Consider the following 18,302-nt stretch of genomic DNA (forward strand, 5'->3'; position numbering starts at 1 on the left):
AAGAATAGTATATCCAGCTAGGCTGTCACTGAAAATAGAAGGAGAGATAAAAAGCTTCCAGGACAAAAACTAAAAATATTTGCAAAAACCAAAGCAACCCTACAAGAAATATTGAAAGGAGTCCTCTAAGCAAAGAGAGAGCCTAAAAGTAACACAGACCAGAAAAGAACAGAAACAATATATAGTAACAGTCACCTTACAGGCAATACAATGGCACTAAATTCATATCTTTCAATAGTTACCCTGAATGTAAATGGGCTAAATGCCCCAATCAAAAAACACAGGGTATCAGACTGGATGAAAAAATAAGACCCATCAATATGCTGTCTGCAAGAGACTCATTTTAGACCCAAAGACACCCCCAGATTGAAAGTGAGGGGGTGGAAAACCATTTACCGTACTAATGGACATCAAAAGAAATCTGGGGTGGCAATCCTTATCAGACAAATTAGATTTTAAACCAAAGATTATAAGAAGAGATGAGGAAGGACACTATATCATACTTAAAGGGTCTATCCAACAAGAAGATCTAACAATTTTAAATATCTATGTCCCTAACATGGGAGCAGCCAATTATATAAGCCAATTAATAACAAAAGCAAAGAAACACACCGACAATAATACAATAATAGTGGGGGACTTTAACACCCCCCTCACTGAAATGGACAAATCATCTAACAAAAATCAACAAGGAAATACAGGCTTTAAATGACACACTGGACCAGATGGACTTCACAGATATATTCAGAACATTCCATTCCAAAGCAAAGAATACACATTCTTCTCTAGTGCACATGGAACATTCTCCAGATTAGATCACATCCTGGGTCACAAATCAGGTCTAAACTGGTACCAAAAGATTGGGATCATTCGCTGCATATTTTCAGACCACAATGCTTTGAAACTAGAACTCAATCACAAGAGGAAAGTTGGAAAGAACTCAAATACATGGAGGCTAAAGAGCATCCTACTAAAGAATGAATGGATCAACCAGGAAATTAAAGAAGAATTAAAAAAAATTCATGGAAACCAATGAAAATGAAAATACAACTGTTCAAAATCTTTGGGATGCAGCAAAGGCGGTCCTAAGAGGAAAGTATATAGTAATACAAGCCTTCCTTAAGAAACAAGAAAGGTCTCAAATACACAGCCTAACCCTACACCTAAAGGAGCTGGAGAAAGAACAGCAAATAAAGCCTAAACCCAGCAGGAGAAGAGAAATAATAAAGATCAGAGCAGAAATCAATGAAATAGAAACCAAAAGAACAGTAGAACAGATCAACGAAACTAGGAGCTGGTTCTTTGAAAGAATTAGCAAGATTGATAAACCCCTGGCCAGACTTAACAAAAAGAAAAATGACCCAAATAAATAGAATCATGAATGAAAGAGGAGAGATCATAACCAACACCAAAGAAATACAAACAATTATAAGAACATATTATGAGCAACTATATGCCAGCAAATTAGATAATCTGGAAGAAATGGATGCATTCCTAGAGATGTATAAACTACCAAAACGGAACCAGGAAAAAATAAAAAACCTGAACACACCTATAACCAGTAAGGAAATTGAAGCAGTAATCAAAAACCTCCAAACAAACAAGAGCCAAGGGCCAGATGGCTTCCCAGGGGAATTCTACCAAACATTTAAAGAATTAATACCTATCCTTCTGAAAGTGTTCCAAACAATAGAAATGGAAGGAAAACTTCCAAACTCATTTTATGAGGCCAGCATTACCTTGATCCCAAAACCAAAGACCCCATCAAAAAGGAGAACTACAGACCCATATCCTTGATGAACATGGATGCAAAAATTCTCACCAAAATATTAGCCAATAGGATCCAACAGTACATGAAAAGGATTATTCACCACAACCAAGTGGGATTTATCCCTGGGCTGCAAGGTTGGTTCAACATCCACAAATCAATCAATGTGATACAATACATTAATAAAAGAAAGAATAAGAACCATATGATCCTCTCAATAGATGCAAAAGAAGCATTTGACAAAGTACAGCATCCTGTCTTGATTAAAACTCTTCACTGTGTAGGGATAGAGGATTTCACAAAAGCCATCATAAAAGCCATCTATGAAAAACCCACAGCGAATATCATACTCAATGGGGAAAAACTGAGAGCTTTTCCCCTAAGGTCAGGAACACAGCAGGGATGTCCACTATCACCACTGCTATTCAACATAGTACTAGAAGTCCTAGGCTCAGCAATCAGACAACAAAAAGAAATAAAAGGCATCTGAATTGGCAAAGAAGAATTCAAACTCTCACTCTTTGAAGACGATATGATACTTTATGTGAAAAACCCAAAAGACTCCACCCCAAAACTACTAGAACGCATACAGGAATTCAGTAAAGTGGCAGGATATAAAATCAATGCACAGAAATCAGTGGCATTTCTATACATTAACAATGATACAGAAGAGAGAGATATTAAGAAGTCGATCCCATTTACAATTGCACCCAAAACCATAAGATACCTAGGAATAAATCTAACCAAAGAGGCAAAGAATCTGTACTCAGAAAACTATAGAATACTCATGAAAGAAATTGAGGAAGACACAAAGAAATGGAAAAACGTTCCATGCTCATGGATTGGAAGAACAAATATTGTGAAAATGTCTATGCTACCTAGAGCAATCTACACATTTAATGCAATCCCTATCAAAATACCATCCACTTTTTTCAAAGAAATGGAACAAATAATCCTAAAATTTGTATGGAACCAGAAAAGACCCCGAATAGCCAGAGGAATGTTGAAAAAGAAAACCAAAGCTGGGGGCATCACAATTCCAGACTTCAAGCTCTATTACAAAGCTGTCATTATCAAGACAGTATGGTACTGGCACAAAAACAGGCACATAAATCAATGGAACAGAACAGAGAGCCCAGAAACGGACCCACAACTATATGGTCAACTAATCTTCGACAAAGCAGGGAAGAATGTCCAATGGAAAAAAGACCGTTTCTTCAACAAACGGTGTTGGGAAAATTGGACAGCCACATGCAGAAGAATGAAACTGGACCATTTCCTTACACCACACACAAAAATAGACTCAAAATAGTTGAAAGACCTCAATGTGAGACAGGAGTCCATCAAAATCCTTGAGGAGAACACAGGCAGCAACCTCTTCGACCTCAGCTGCATCAACTTCTTCCTAGAAACATTGCCAAAGGCAGGAGAAGCAAGGGCAAAAATGAACTATTGGGACTTCATCGAGATTAAAAGCCTTTGCACAGCAAAGGAAACAGTCAACAAAACCAAAAGACAACTGACAGAATGGGAGAGATATTTGCAAATGACATATCAGATAAAAGGCTAGTATCCAAAATCCATAAAGAACTTATCAAACTCAACACCCAAAGAACAAATAATCCAATCAAGAAATGGGCAGAAGACATGAACAGACATTTCTGCAAAGAAGACATCCAAATGGCCAACAGATACATGAAAAAGTACTCAACATTGCTCAGCATCGGGGAAATACAAATCAAAACCTCAATGAGATACCACCTCTCACCAGTCAGAATGGCTAAAATTAACAAGTCAGGAAATGACAGATGTTGGTGAGGATGTGGAAAAAGGGGAACCCTCCTACACTGTTGGTGGGAATGCAAGCTGGTGCAGCCACTCCGGAAAACAGTATGGAGGTTCCTCAAAAAGTTGAAAATAGAGCTACCATACGACCCAGCAATTGCACTACTGGGTATTTACCCTTACCCAAAGATACAAACGTAGTGATCCAAAGGGGCACGTGCACCCCAATGTTTATAGCAGCAATGTCTCCAATAGCCAAACTATGGAAAGAGCCTAGATGTTCATCAACAGATGAATGGATAAAGGAGATACACACACACACACACACGCACACACACACACAATGGAATATTATGCAGCCATCAAAAAATGAAATCTTGCCATTTGCAACGACGTGGATGGAACTAGAGGGTATTATGCTAAGCGAAATGAGTCAATCATAGAAAAACAATTATCATATGATCTCACTGATATGAGGAATTTGAGAAACAAGACAGAGGATCATAGGGGGAGGGAAAAATGAAACAAGATGAAACCAGAGGGAGATAAACCACAAGAGACTCTTAATCTCAGGAAACAAACTGAGGGTTGCTGGACTGTAGGGGAGTGGGATGAATGGGGTGGCTAGGTGATGGACATTGGGGAGGGTATGTGCTATGGTGAGCACTAATTGTGTAAGACTGATGAATCACAGACCTGTACCCCTGAAACAAATAATTCATTATATGTTAGTAAAAAAAAAGAAAAGAAAAAAAAAATATGTTTGATACACTGTGGTCACCGTGCACTTCACTTAACTTCCATTTTTCTGCCTTTTTCTTAGACCTTTGTTTGGTGGCCAGACAAACTTCATCTATATACTGCCGCCACAAACCCATTTCAAGGCTGAATATCTGGTCTGATGCTGTCATTTTCTAATTATGTTCTCCATCTCCCCTTCCATACCATTCTTTACATAGTAGTTAGAATTTATTTTAAAATGTAAGTTAGGGGCGACTGGGTGGCTCAGTTGGTTAAGCATCTGCACTTGGCTCAGGTCATGATCTCACAGTCCTGGGATCGAGCCCTGCATAGTTTTTCTGCTCAGCAGGGAGTCTGCTTCTCCCTCTCCCTCTGTGCTTCTCTCTCAAATAAATAAATAAAATCTTTTTAAAAAATGTAAATTGGATCATGTCACCACCGACTTAAAGCCCATGACAGTCTCCTTATTGCTATTAGAATAAAATTCCAATTCCTTACCAAGGTCTATCTAGTCTCACTTGTGCCACTATGACCTTCATTGGCTATGCTTCTGACACACGGTCTTACTTGGGCCAAGTTCTTTTCTTTGTATATATTCTTTCTTCTTTCCAGATTGCTCTTCCCACATGACCTCACATGGCTGGTTCATTCCCCCTTTTCAGGTATAGACTAAATATAACTTCTTCAAAGAGGCCCCCATTGCCCATCCAATCCAAAGTAAGCCTCTATCCCCTTACTCACCCCCAGTGTCACCAATAATTCTTCTTTGCAAGACTGTATTATTTCGCTAGGGCTGCCATAACAAGATATCACAAACTGGGTGACTTACACAACAAACAGGTATTGTTTCACAGTTCTGGATCCAAGATCAAAGTGTCCGCAGAACTGATTCCTTCTGAGGGCTGTGAGGAAGAATCTGTTTTATGTCTTTTATTTTCTAGTTTTTGGTGGTTTGCTAGCAATCTTTGGCATTCCTGGCTTATAGAAACATCACCCTGATATCTACCTTCACCTTCATATGGCGTTCTCCCTGTGTTCATGTCTGTATCCAGATTTCCCCTTTTATAAGGACATCAGTCATATTGAATTAGGGGCCCACACTACTCCATCATAACCTCCTCTGAAGGTAATTACATCTGCAACAAACCTATTACCAAAAAAAGGTCACATCCTGGGATCCTGGGAATTAGAACTTAAACATATGAATTTTGGGAGGGGACACAATTCAACTCATAACACGCACTTTTCTTTTTTTTTTTTTTTTTAAGATTTTTATTTATTTTTTGACAGAGAGAGAGACAGCGAGAGAGGGAACACAAGCAGGGGGAGTGGGAGAGGGAGAAGCAGGCCTCCCTGCCGAGCAAGGAGCCCGATGCGGGGCTCCATCCCAGGACCCTGGGATCATGATCTGAGCCGAAGGCAGACGCCAAACGGCTGAGCCACCCAGGCGCCCCATAACATGCACTTTTCAAAATGTATAATTATATATGTGTTCATTCATTTGTTTAACGACCATTTCCTTTACCAGATTGTAGAGAATCTGGTTTTGGGGGTTTTTTTTTGTTTCTTTTTTTTTCTACATATATATATATTTTCAATGTCCTCAATAGGCTTGGCACCTGATAGTCAATAAATGTTTGTTGTTTTTCTACCCATGTAATTATATGATTTATAAAGTCTATTACTGGTCTGAATTTTGTGACTTTTGTTTTCACCATGCCCGATTTTATCATCAAAATTTTATCCAATGCCATCCCAGGGCAAAGTTTTCAAAATGTAAACCATATGTCAAAATAAAGCAAACATAAATCCTGTTTTGCTGTATAACTTCCTAAATAATTCAACCCAAAATATGTATGTTTTTAGAAAGGAGATGGAGGTATCACCATAGTTCACTTAGGAATTTTTCAACCAACTTTTAATTTACTTCAGCTCTGAGGAATGAGGTCTAAGAGTAATAATATAAAATGTAACCCCACTAGATCTTATGCTGGACAAGAAAAACTTAAGAAAACTCACCTCTACAGTTCAAACTATCACTGCTTTCTGCTGTATTGTCCATTTGTCTTTTGTTCTTTTTATGTCCACCCCCCTCTACAACCAGAGCCCTGAATCCTACTTTATAGCCTACTTTCTGAATACACTTAATCATGCATTTATTCTATTTTTCCTCAGCCTTCTCTTACTATCCCTTTTTACCAGTTCCATCTCCTATACTGTCAAAAAAGCATGAGTCTCCCATTTTAAGAAGGCCTGTTTTAAATCTTCCAAATCTATTATTGGATCTGGTCTCTCAACTCTACCTTCTTGATATTTTCCTTTGGCCTCTTTGAATCAATCCCGTCACCTCTGCTAGATGAATCTTCCAAAAATGCCATTTTCATTATGCCACTTCCCTGATTTAAAACTGTATTGGTACCATATCACCTATTGGATCAAGTTTAAGATTCTAAGTCTCCATTAACTAGCCTTAGATTGCTCATCCTTTTTTAACTTCCACTGTAATTTCTCAAACTTACGCCATCTGCTTTATTCTATCAACTGCTCTTGCCAGTGTCAACTCTCTTACTTTATTTATGTTGCTTTTCCAAGTGAGAAAGACCTGCCTACATCTTCCTGAAAAATCCAGCACTATCCAGTCATTAAGTTTCAGCTCAGGGAAGTTTCTCTCATGGAATTGACTCTTCCAGTCCATACAATCTTCCCTGTCTGACATTCTATAGCAATTTTAGTTAGGAAGTAACAAGGGAAAAGATGTATTTTTAGTTAAATGCGTGAACATTACACTTCTAGTTCATCTGTGCTTTCTGGCATTCTTCAAATCTCAGTAAATATATAACCATCCTCAGCACCGTCCATAATTAAGCCTGAGCTACATGGAATCTATTAAGGCAAATCTTTAAGCAACACGGAGTTTATGTTATGTATAAACTATTCTTTTTATATTTTTAATTGTTTTATACTCTTATTATTTTAATGCCTAATTATTTTATTCACATCAGTTTTCATGTATAAATCAGGTATAATTGCAAGATTTCATATGGAATAAACCACTTATATAATAAACCTAGAGAAGGTCTATAGACTTAATAGTAGAAAGCCTTTGCAAACACATGTCAGCAGAAATCACAGAAATTATAAAGCTAAGGAAGGGCATGGAAAAAAATGTTGACTTTTTTGTCCTAATAAAATTCTCTCTGATAGCCTATCTTTATTTTGTACCTAGCTACTCTATTTCTTAACCATATATAATGATATTAAAGTATTATTATGCTCCTGGCTCATGATTCTTTAACTTCAAACTTATAGTGCAATACTGATGGAGGAAAAATGGGAGCACAAATATAAAATCATATTAATGGACTACAAAAGAGTGATAATTTAGATGCATTCCTAAAAAATGACAAGAATGATCTCACCAATATAGGGAACACATTATCTATAACATACGTAAAGTGAAAATGCATTAAATACCTATTTTAACAACATTAATTTTATGTAAACCTTTTTAGACACTGTAAAAAGTAAAAATTTTACACTTCGATTTATTGTTCAGAGTCTGTTTTCCATACTAGACTATGAACTCTAAGTAGTGGTCATGCCTGTGTTGCTTATTATTGTATCCATCCCACTATCTAGACCCAGTCACTAGCCACATACGGTTATCATAAACTTGAAATGTGGCTAGTCCAAAATGACTTGTGCTATAAGCCACATACACACTGAATTTTGAAGTCTTAGTTAAAAAAAAATTACAGTAGCTCAATAATTTTTATGTTGAGATGATAATATTGTACATATATTGTGTTAAAATTTACCAAAAAAATGAAATTTACCTGTGTCTTTCTACTTCTCTCAGTGTGGAAACTACAAAATTTAAAATTGCACGTGACTTGCATTATACTGCTATTGGACAGTGCTGACTCAGACTGAACATGATACATCGTACACTTTCACTAAAGTCCCTCATATGAATAAGTGAACCCATTCCAAAATATGTTAAAATAGATGTGGTTTTTTGGGCCACAGTTATTTATTGACAGTTTATAATGTTAGCTATTTAAAACCATATTTTCACAAGTCTAGAAAATTTCTTGGAGAAGAGATTTTCTCTTTTATGCTCAACAAAGCTGACCTTCTAATCCATATACAACATCATTTGCATTATTTATACCATGCAGGATGAATAAATTTTAGTTTTTTTCATAGGCTGTAAACATGACACATTAACACATGCCAGTTTAAAAAAAAAAATAAAATTTCCGATTTTGCACTTAAAATTGGGTTACTATTTTCTCTGAATTGACTGGATGTTTTGACATTGTCAATCCTTTTGGTGATACGCATTATTGTATTTACAAATATTTTGCCAATATGCTTTGAAATAGAAGTGCATGGCAATATACCCCCAGCATGAGTGCTGGGTTCGGTCTTACAGATGCCTTGCTTGCTGACACACAAGTTCTATTACCAAGAGCCAGCCTGTTCATTTAAGTTAGTACTTACAGGCAAGACCAAAGCTCTCTGGAGTTGGGTATTAAAATTTAATAGATCTTGGGAATGTCCAGCCTAAATGGGATTAAATTAAGAATTACAGTTAGAGCAGCTTTTGGAGAGCACTGTATTACCATGTGTTCCTCCTCTACCAGCAGCCTCCATGGTCTATGAAATTGAGATATTGATCTTAATGACAAAAAATGGTTGTGGATCAGACAGATACAAAAGCAAGATGAGCTCCCTAGCAACACAAGGAAATACAGAACTTTTAAGCAGCATTTCTTTCCAGAAAATTTTAGAACTGGCCTATTAAATTTAGCTCAACTCTTTTATTTTACAAATGAACCCACAGATGCCTTGAGAGATTGATTGCCCATTGGTCACAGTGAGATCACTGCGATCTTCATTCCATTCTCCTCCTGTTGTAGCACATGACTCTGAATTTATTTCATAAGACACATTCACATTAACTAACAGAACTGGGTTTCAAAGAAGCCATCAACATTTCTCAAACTTAGCAAATGAAAGAAATAATAAGACAGAACAAATTTGCTTAAATTCAGTGAGAACAGTGAAATATATGATGGCAGCCATCGATATTAAGGAATCACTTTTTTATCATGATAACTGCAAAGATATAATTTTATTTTTTATACTTCTGAGTATGCATTTTTCTTTCTATGTTCGTGTATTCTATTTCTCCTAATTACAAATTAAAATCATAGGCAAAGGAGTCACCTTGAACCCTCATACCTTTCCTCCTCTAAACTCCTTAGAACCATTATTTCTACCAATTGTCATCTATGTCCCTTTTGTATTTTTTTTTTAAGATTTTATTTATTTGACAGAGAGAGAGACAGCGAGAGTGGGAACACAAGCAGGGGGAGAGGGAGAAACAGGCTTCCGGCTGAGCAGGGAGCCCGATGCGGGACTCAATCCCAGGACGCTGGGATCATAACCTGGGCCGAAGGCAGACGCTTAACAACTGAGCCACCCAGGCACCCCCCTTTTATATGATTTTTAACACTCCAGAATTACCTCCTTTATAACTAGATCATGATTACAAACATTTTGAGAATAGCAACTCCACCTTATAAATTGTTATTGTTCTAATAGACTCTCGTTAAAGGTCTAATACTTAGTAGAATGCATTTTGCATATTAGACAATCAATAGATGCAAGTTGATTGGATGTTATGGGTTGTCTCCCTTCACTGACTTTGTGAGAGGAATGTTAATATGCTCCAGATGCTGAAAGAAAGGTGTGTGTTGAAGGAATTAGCAACTGGCAATAACTTACTGTCAACTGTGTCATAGGGACCCCCGACTAAACACAAAAGTGAGGGGCAGGCTAGACAGGTCTCCATGCGAGGATGCTATAATCTCTACAAACTCTGTGCCCTCACATCTCTGCACTGTTTTTCTGGATTACAGGTCATAGCACTTTACAGACAATGTCGTATTTACCTTTATGGTATTCTCTGGTTGTTGAGAAGGGGCTAATGCTTAGCCCATTTCCCTCTATTGCCACAGGGAAAAATATAAGCAAAGAGAGTCTGAATCATTTATACAGTGCTGCACCATAAGGCAATGAAAGAGGCAGGTGCAGGTCTCAGATGGTTGTCTAAGTCCAAATTCCACGCTCTATCTGCTAGATAATCCTGCCTTCCCTCTCCCTCTCAATAGAATATTTCCCTAGATAGTTCCTGAAACATTTATAGCAGAAGCCTGCAGAGTGACTGTTATAGAAGTTTGTGGAAAACTTCCAGGCATCTAAAAATGTAAGAAACGGCCACATTTCACTTTGGGTATTCACATTTGAGAAGTGATGTGTTTTTTTTTCTCCTCCTCAAATATTCAAAAGTTTGATCTAAGGCAAAAGTTTTACTATTCCTCCCTTAACTAGAGGAATGAAAACACCCATGAATTTTCATCAGTTTGCTGTAGGCAGAAATTTGCCAGTTTGCAGGAAAATGGCTTAAAAATCGAAGCTGAGATGAAATACTTGAACTTCTTGTGTGAACCTATGAAAGTAATATTTTTCTTTATCAACTGATATGAAGGTTTGCACAAACCCTACATTACTTCGGTATAAAAATGACTTTTGCTGTCTAAAATGTCACAAAAATGTTTGGATTCTTCAGAACACATCCGTAAAAGGATTATTGTCCCCTTAATTTTGGCATATGCTATCATTTCCCTTTTATTCTTTATCTATTACCATATTTAACAGAAATTCCCTGTGACTAACTTCCTTTAACCTCCACTGTGAGATACAATTGTGGGAAAAGTGGTAAATGGGATGAAAGTGGAGAACTTTTTCTTTCTCAGGATGTCAAAAACCTGCAAAGGCCAGAAACTTGCCTCCTACCTAGCTGGAAATCATGATTATACTGAACACTGTAGAATCCTCTGACTTGAGTTCCACTCTGAAACAAACACATCAAATTTGCCTTTCTCTAAATTATCAACTGCTTTGTGATAACAACATTTAGGCTGTTTGGATGTCAGCTGTTCTCATCATTGGCTAAGCCACTCATGCAGTGCTGTGCTTCTCCCACTCACGGTACCAGAAGGATCCGTTTAATGACACCTCGCTCTACTTATTTCTCTGTCACACCAGCTCATCAGTTTTACCTATATGGCCTGCATTGACTCAAACCCATTTTTCAAAGATATTTTTCATGTCCAATCAATGAAATGCTGGAGGCGTCAGTTGCCTGAAAGCTTCTATAATAGATGCTATAAAATATTTAGGCTGATCATATTAGTAACGTAAATACGAATGTACTAATTCATCCAATAACAGGCATCTATTTATTCAATAAGTTGGTTAGCACTGTAAAATGTGTGCTTCCTGATCCACAGACTTATGCGTGAAGTATATGATAAGCCTTTCACTAATATTCTTTCTGCAAACCATTTTGTGAGCTTCCTTATTAGAATCCAAAGCCATTGAAAAGACTAAACAAAGTACACATATCAGACAGTTGAAGCAAGTGGAGGTCTTGACTTTCATTATTTTTGCCTCCTACCTATCCCTACTTCACTCTCTAATATAGATCCTGTCCGAGAAGTATTCTATTTTCAGAAGGTCACATGTGTTGAGATGCTCTTCTAGTAATTGTGGGGAAACTACATATTCTCACTGTCTTGTTGGCTGATCCTCCCTGGTGTATATTAAGTGAGAAAGAATTGAAAGGTTGCTCAATGGATTAAGAGTACAGATTATCCTTAGTGAATGAAAGAAAACTAGTTGGTATATACAAGAAGCAAGAAATACCTATGGCCTTATTAGGTTACAAAGCAGCCTAGATTTAGGATACACTTTCCTTAAATGCCACAAGTTGAATCATATTTTCAGTCAATGCTGATGCATACTACAGTTTCTCTTTGAAAGAGATGCTAGCACAGGATTAAGACAGGGTGAGAGATTTATTAGGCACAATGCCTATGAGAGAAGATTGGGAGGGAACCAAGAAGGTCTTGGAGAGCCCTCGCCAAAGATGTTTATTTGACTCTGGTGAAGGAGAGCAGTGAAGGTTGATTGGAAGAAGGCAGTTCTAAGAAAGTTTGGCAAGGTCAATGGTCAATGGGAGGGATGGAGCCAAAGCAGCCCATCAGAGGAGTTCCCCATCTCCCAGGAATGCCCTGCCCTGCTGGGGCACCCAGCATTGACTGGGAAAAGTGAGTGGGATGGGCAGCCTTGGTGCCATAGTGGTAATGGATTTCTAAATGCAGCAGCTGGAGACATTGCTCAGTTATGCTCCCCTCAGTTGGAACTCTGAAAAATACAGTCCCATAATGACTGCCACAGGCTGCCTCCCACATCACACAGATCCACTTTTCCTCACAGATGGGGGAGTGGCTTAACCATGGTACCCACGGTCCCCTTCTACCCTGATGGTCTTGGGTACAAGTGGTCCAAAGTACTCAGGCAGCAGGTGTAACATGCACTTGAGTGGAACCTCTTCTATGTCCCCTGGCCAGAGTATGCCCCTTTTGTTCACCAGGACCTCCAACTCTGCAAAACTCTAAGTACGGTGTGTGAAAATAAATAAAGGAACCCTCATTTAAAATGGAGTTAGGAAGCTCTGACGGGGGATCTCTCAGGCACTACCACTTCCTGTAAGAAGCCTACCTCCCACCCCCCCAATAGGAAGAAGCTTACTTTACATACCGCAACAAGAAGAAGGAAGATTTTCTCCTTGCCCACCTACAGTCCAGCCAACAAGAACTCGGTGAAACAGCGCCTCCCAGCTTCCTCCTTTCCCCTATAAAAACAAGCCCCTTCTTCTGTTCTCCAGACTTGCCTATGGTTCACCATAGTTTGCTTGTCTTGAATTGCAATTCCTCGGCTATTCACAAAATCCATTTTGCTGGTAAAATAACTGGCTCTTCTGTTTTTTAAGGTCAACAGGAGTATAGAGGGATAAAATCCCTAGCTGGCCATTGGCAGCGATGTACAGATACACTTGCTTTTACTCCATGGTTCGGAAGTCTATATATTCTTCCCCGTGGGGACACAGCATCACATAGAAGTTGCCGATTTAATGCATACACCACATAATTCCAGAGCATTGCTCCAGGCTGGCTCTTGAGCTGAATTTTTAGAGGCTATTCCAGAGTTCTGTGAGGCTTGCTGGTTCTAGATGATGCACTATGTGACATAACCAGTGGATCCCATGGTCAACTGTTTCACTCCTTTCACATGACAGGCAGTCATGTCCCCTGGATGTTCTGTATCTGAAAATTGGCTCAAATATGGGAAATGAGCCAGACTGTTACTTTTTATTGAGGCAATCATCCTCAGCTTCCATCCCTGCCCTTGCATTGTGATTTTTGTTACAACTATTGACCAGCACTCTTGCTCCCAGAGACACCATGTTCCCTTAATCATGTTCACAATTGCACAGAGGTCAAGCTCATTTGACTATCCCTTTGACCTTGCCAATCTTTCGGGTAACTGTGGCTTCCTGGCATCTGGATCTGCTGCTTGGCTTCTGAAGACTGTATCTGCTTTCCCTACTATCAGCCCTGGCCTACAGAGAAGGCCACCACTGAATTTCTGATGCTGGTATCTCTCACTAGCACATTGATGATGGCCTTGGGGAATAATGTGACCTCTGGGTCTTCCTGTGGAACATAATTGTCTGCCAGATCCTCTGGCCTCACATAATACATCCACTCTAGCATGCCTGCTTCCCTCAGCTTCTTTGTTCCTGCCTTTAACATTTGATATGGCACCCCAGGAATTTCTGCTTCACTTAGTGCCAGCCATCACTTTTTTAAGTCCCCCAAGAGTCACCCCAGCAGGAAGTTTGTCCCATCTCCCAGGGTCTTTGCTAGGATATGCCTTGTCTCAAGAAAATCAATGGCCCCACATCAAGAGTACTTGCTTACATAGGCTTACATTCTGGCCTCTACCTACCAGCCTGCAGCCAAAAGTGAAGAAGAGGGCAGCTCCTGAGGGAATCACCTGTTTCCTTGGGAGAAAAGTTTTTCTGTTTGTTTTATTTTGTTTCAGCAGCCACCATTTTTACTGCACGTCTGCCATGTGCCAGTCCTTCCATACTGGGTGTCACTGCATCCTCACCAATCAAGTGGCATGACTATGACGACAACCATGACCTTCAAGAAACTGAGGCTCAGAGAGCTTAAATCACTTGCCCAAGTTCCCCAGCTGGTAAGTAACAGAGGGAGAATCCTAATCCAGATCTGTCACATTCCAGAGCCCATGTTCTCTCCACTTTGCTACCAGTTATTCTCTTCAGTGAAGGGTCACTGGTGCAGTCTCTGGGATGGCCAAGAGTCACTCTTGTGGAAATCCCTAACAGGTATTACAGAGTGGGTTTAGACTTCAGGGGTCCTGGCAAGAATCTTCAAATATCCTAGATACTCCTTGGCCTAGAGACCCCAGATATAAACAGGCAGACTCTGACAGTTACGTGGACACAAAAACAAAGTTCCAAGGAGACACACATTTCCCTTCCCATGGTGTGGTTGTGTGGGTACACATAGGCTCTTAATCACAAATCACTGAATCCCACAGAAGGGCTATACAGTTCTGGGAATGTGTACACACTCATACTCACTATTCCCTTCATGCCCATGCATGAGCATACATGCACACACATTCACATACACACACACACACATTCATTCATGCCTGGGCACAGTTATGTGGACATTGAGGCAGGTGATAGGAAAGAGGCTCTCGCTGGGTCAGATGAGGATGGCGATGCTAGATGTGGTCTCATGACACTAATGAGCAGACAACCATCTTGAAATGCTGAAGACTCTGCCATTGCCACCATGGTCACTGTGGGTAGAGGGAATGGCTGCATGGATGGGAAGGCAGTGTCCAGTCACGCCCCCCTGGTACAGCAGCAAACCCAGCAGCAAGAGCAAACCTGAGGCAGCCACGCTATGCCCATAAACAGCATGGCAGCCAATGGCTGAGCATGGGCAGTGACCAGCCAGCCCAGCATTAGGCCAGTGCCCAGCAGCACAGGACCACTGAGCAGCACCCTGAGGGCACTGGCACCTCCACCACTGCATATTAGGGCCACGTAGTGGGGCTGGCATGTGCAGCTCACGTCCTGCAGGGCTGAGCTCATCACCTGCTTAACCAGAACCAGCAGGGCCAGCAGGGAGAACACAGTGCCTGCCGCCAGCCACCACTTGACCACACAGCTGCTGGTGGAGGAGAGCAGTGCTGTGCCACTTACCCCACAACCCACCCCAAGGCCTACAGTACAAATGATAGCTCTTTCTCAGGAAAGGCAGTCTACCTCTGAATCCCAAAATGTTCATAAGCAAATGCAGACACATCCCCAGGGTCCTCCGTCAAGATAGTCCCATGTTTCAAGGCCCCTGTGTTTTCCAACCAGCACCTTGGCCTTGGTATAACAAAGCAGAGCCTTGGGTGATCCCTCAACTATCTCTGGAGTTTGCAACTCTGGTAGATCCTCAGCCTGCCGCACAGCGCTGTCTGTGCTTTCACTACAAGAGATAAGGACCTCTTCATAAGATACCAAGGCTTGCTGACAGCCTATAGTCCCTTATTAGCCCTCTGGAGGGCATCAGTACAACTTGGAAGTAACCAGCCAACTCCACTACCTTTGTAGGCACTGTTAACCCAAAACTTCCAAACGCCTGAATCCTTAAATCCTGCCACAGCATTGACCTCCACCCAGACATTTTCCTGTCACCACCAATGAAATTCACCATCAGTGTAATCCCGAGCAGTTAACACTGATTGTACAAAGGAGTACTGTTGCCCCATCTGCCAAACAGAACAATGTCCTCTTCACTCACCAAGCAATGAGTAAGCCAGTCCTAAGTCCCTGTCTTATTGCTTGTTTTGTTGGATAACTCCTGAAACCACTTGTGTTATCTGGATACTCTGAGAAGCACATGATACTAAGATAGAATTAGCTGTGCAAAAATTTATTAGGGGAAACATCTGTGAGGGAAACTCAAAAAGAAGCCCCTTGCAAGGGAAAAGGAAAGAAAGAAAAGCTGGGTACAAGGGTAGTAGACAGCATGAGGGTTTTAAGAAAGTTTGGCAAAGTTGTTGGCACATTCTCAAGCCAAAGCTGCCCATCAGAGGAGTCCTGCATCTCCCAATATTGGGCCTGCCTTAGCATCCTTCAGTCTCTATAGCATATGTTTCTCATGGGGCAAATATACTTGCTTTGATTGTTAATTAAGCTACTGAGTTAAAATGTTTAGTTTCATTGAAACTTAAAAGCAAGCAAAAGAATGTAGAGGCCTTACATCTATCTTAAATTTATAGCTCCCTTCTTTATTTTCCTATGTTTGTGTCAGTGCCACAATCCCTATATTCTATTGTTCTAAAATTTTATTTTAATTAGTCTTTGAAGTCTTCAGAAATTCCAAAGACATTATATAAATGACTTATAATTAAATTATTACCTCCAAATTGTTATGTTGAGAATACTAGATGAATCCATGTGGGATGGGGATTATAAGTGATTTTTTAAAAATAATATATGTTTTCAGTTATAAGTTAAGCATAATTAAGACACAAAATCATTGTAGTAAAAAAATTAATCACTCTTCCTATGGTATTACATCAATGCAGATATCATTTGGGTTTTCAAATTTTTTTTTAATCTCTACGTACAATGTGGGGCTTGAACTCACAACCCCAAGATTAAGAGTCACATACTCTACTGACTGAGCTAGCCAGGCAACCCTCTTTTCTTTTAATATAATGATTCAGTAGTTCCGTATATTACTCAATGCTCATCAAGATAAGTGTATTCTTGAGTTAGAGGCTGGGAAGATGGCAAAGTGAGAGAAACCTAAGCTCACTTCATTCCATGCAATCAACTAGATAACACATCAGCATAAATAACCCAGAAAATGACCCAAAGATTGACAGAACAAACTCTATAACTAAAGGTAGAGAAGAGGCCACATCCAAGAGGGTAGGAAGAGCAGAGATGTGGTGGGGAGTAAAGGGCCTATGGCCATCCATGGAGTGTGGAGTAGGGAGGGAGCCGCAAGTGTGGAGAAAGGCAAGAGACATACTATCACACTGGAGCCCACAAGGAGGGACACAAATCCACATAGCATTTGGCATTGAAAGTGAGAGGGGCCAAATTTCCTGAGTTCTTACAACCAGAGGGACTTGAAGCCTGTAATTTTACAAATCAGTGGGCTCTGTTCTGGGAGAAACCAGACAGCAATAGGAAGCCAAGTCCCACCCTTAAAGAGACAGCACAGAAAACAGCCCTAGGAAATACAGTGTAGAAACAGCAGTTTGAAAAATACCTGGGACATAAGGGAGGGAGAGTAGTCTATTCATTCCAAAGTATGTCCCAGAGAGAGACTCCTCCAGAAACAAAGGAGCTGGCAGGTGCCATTTCCCTCCCCTTCCCCCCAGCACAAACACATAGCCACCTGAGGGAACCAGCACAGCGCCAACGTGCCATCTAACTTGCTTACACCAAGCTCCACCCACTGCACTTTGGTGGATCTGCCCTTTGCAGTCATGCTTGCCTCAGTCCCAGCTCTGTGGGTCCCCTCACCCAGAAGACTGGCACAAACCTTGCCAACACTGTGTTTCCCTACCTGTGTGTTTTGCAGGGCATCAGTCCTGCCAGCAGTGGTGGTGGGCCCTGCAGAAGGATGAGTGCACCTTGTTAAAACCGCACATCCTGCCTACAGGGCCCACGTCTTAGCAGTGGCTATGGCACATCTCATTTCGCAAGCATACTGGCTCACACATTGTTAAAACTGCACAACCCACCCTGCCAGGGACCAAACACTGCCCACAATGGGTAAAGAGAACTTCTACAGAGGTCTGAACTGAAGGAAAAAGTGGCCAGGATAAAACAGAAAGGTTCACGTAAGACACATAGGAGACACCCCGTGACATACCACATTCTGGGGAACAGGGCACACTGCACTGCAGGGCACTGCAGGACCTATTCTTCATAAGGCCATTACTTTCAAGAGTAGGAGATATCGGTGACTTT

The 18,302-nt window shown here is 40.4% G+C and overlaps 1 pseudogene; it reads right to left on the minus strand.

Annotated features, from left to right (window-relative positions):
• Positions 1 to 15,015: 15,015 nt before the first annotated feature.
• Positions 15,016 to 15,975, minus strand: LOC116639066 (annotated as a pseudogene).
• Between the last annotated feature and the right edge of the window lie 2,327 nt (positions 15,976 to 18,302).

The sequence above is a fragment of the Phoca vitulina genome, unplaced genomic scaffold (genome assembly GCF_004348235.1).
Source record: "Phoca vitulina isolate PV1807 unplaced genomic scaffold, GSC_HSeal_1.0 scaffold17, whole genome shotgun sequence".
Classification (NCBI taxonomy): Eukaryota; Metazoa; Chordata; class Mammalia; order Carnivora; family Phocidae; genus Phoca; species Phoca vitulina.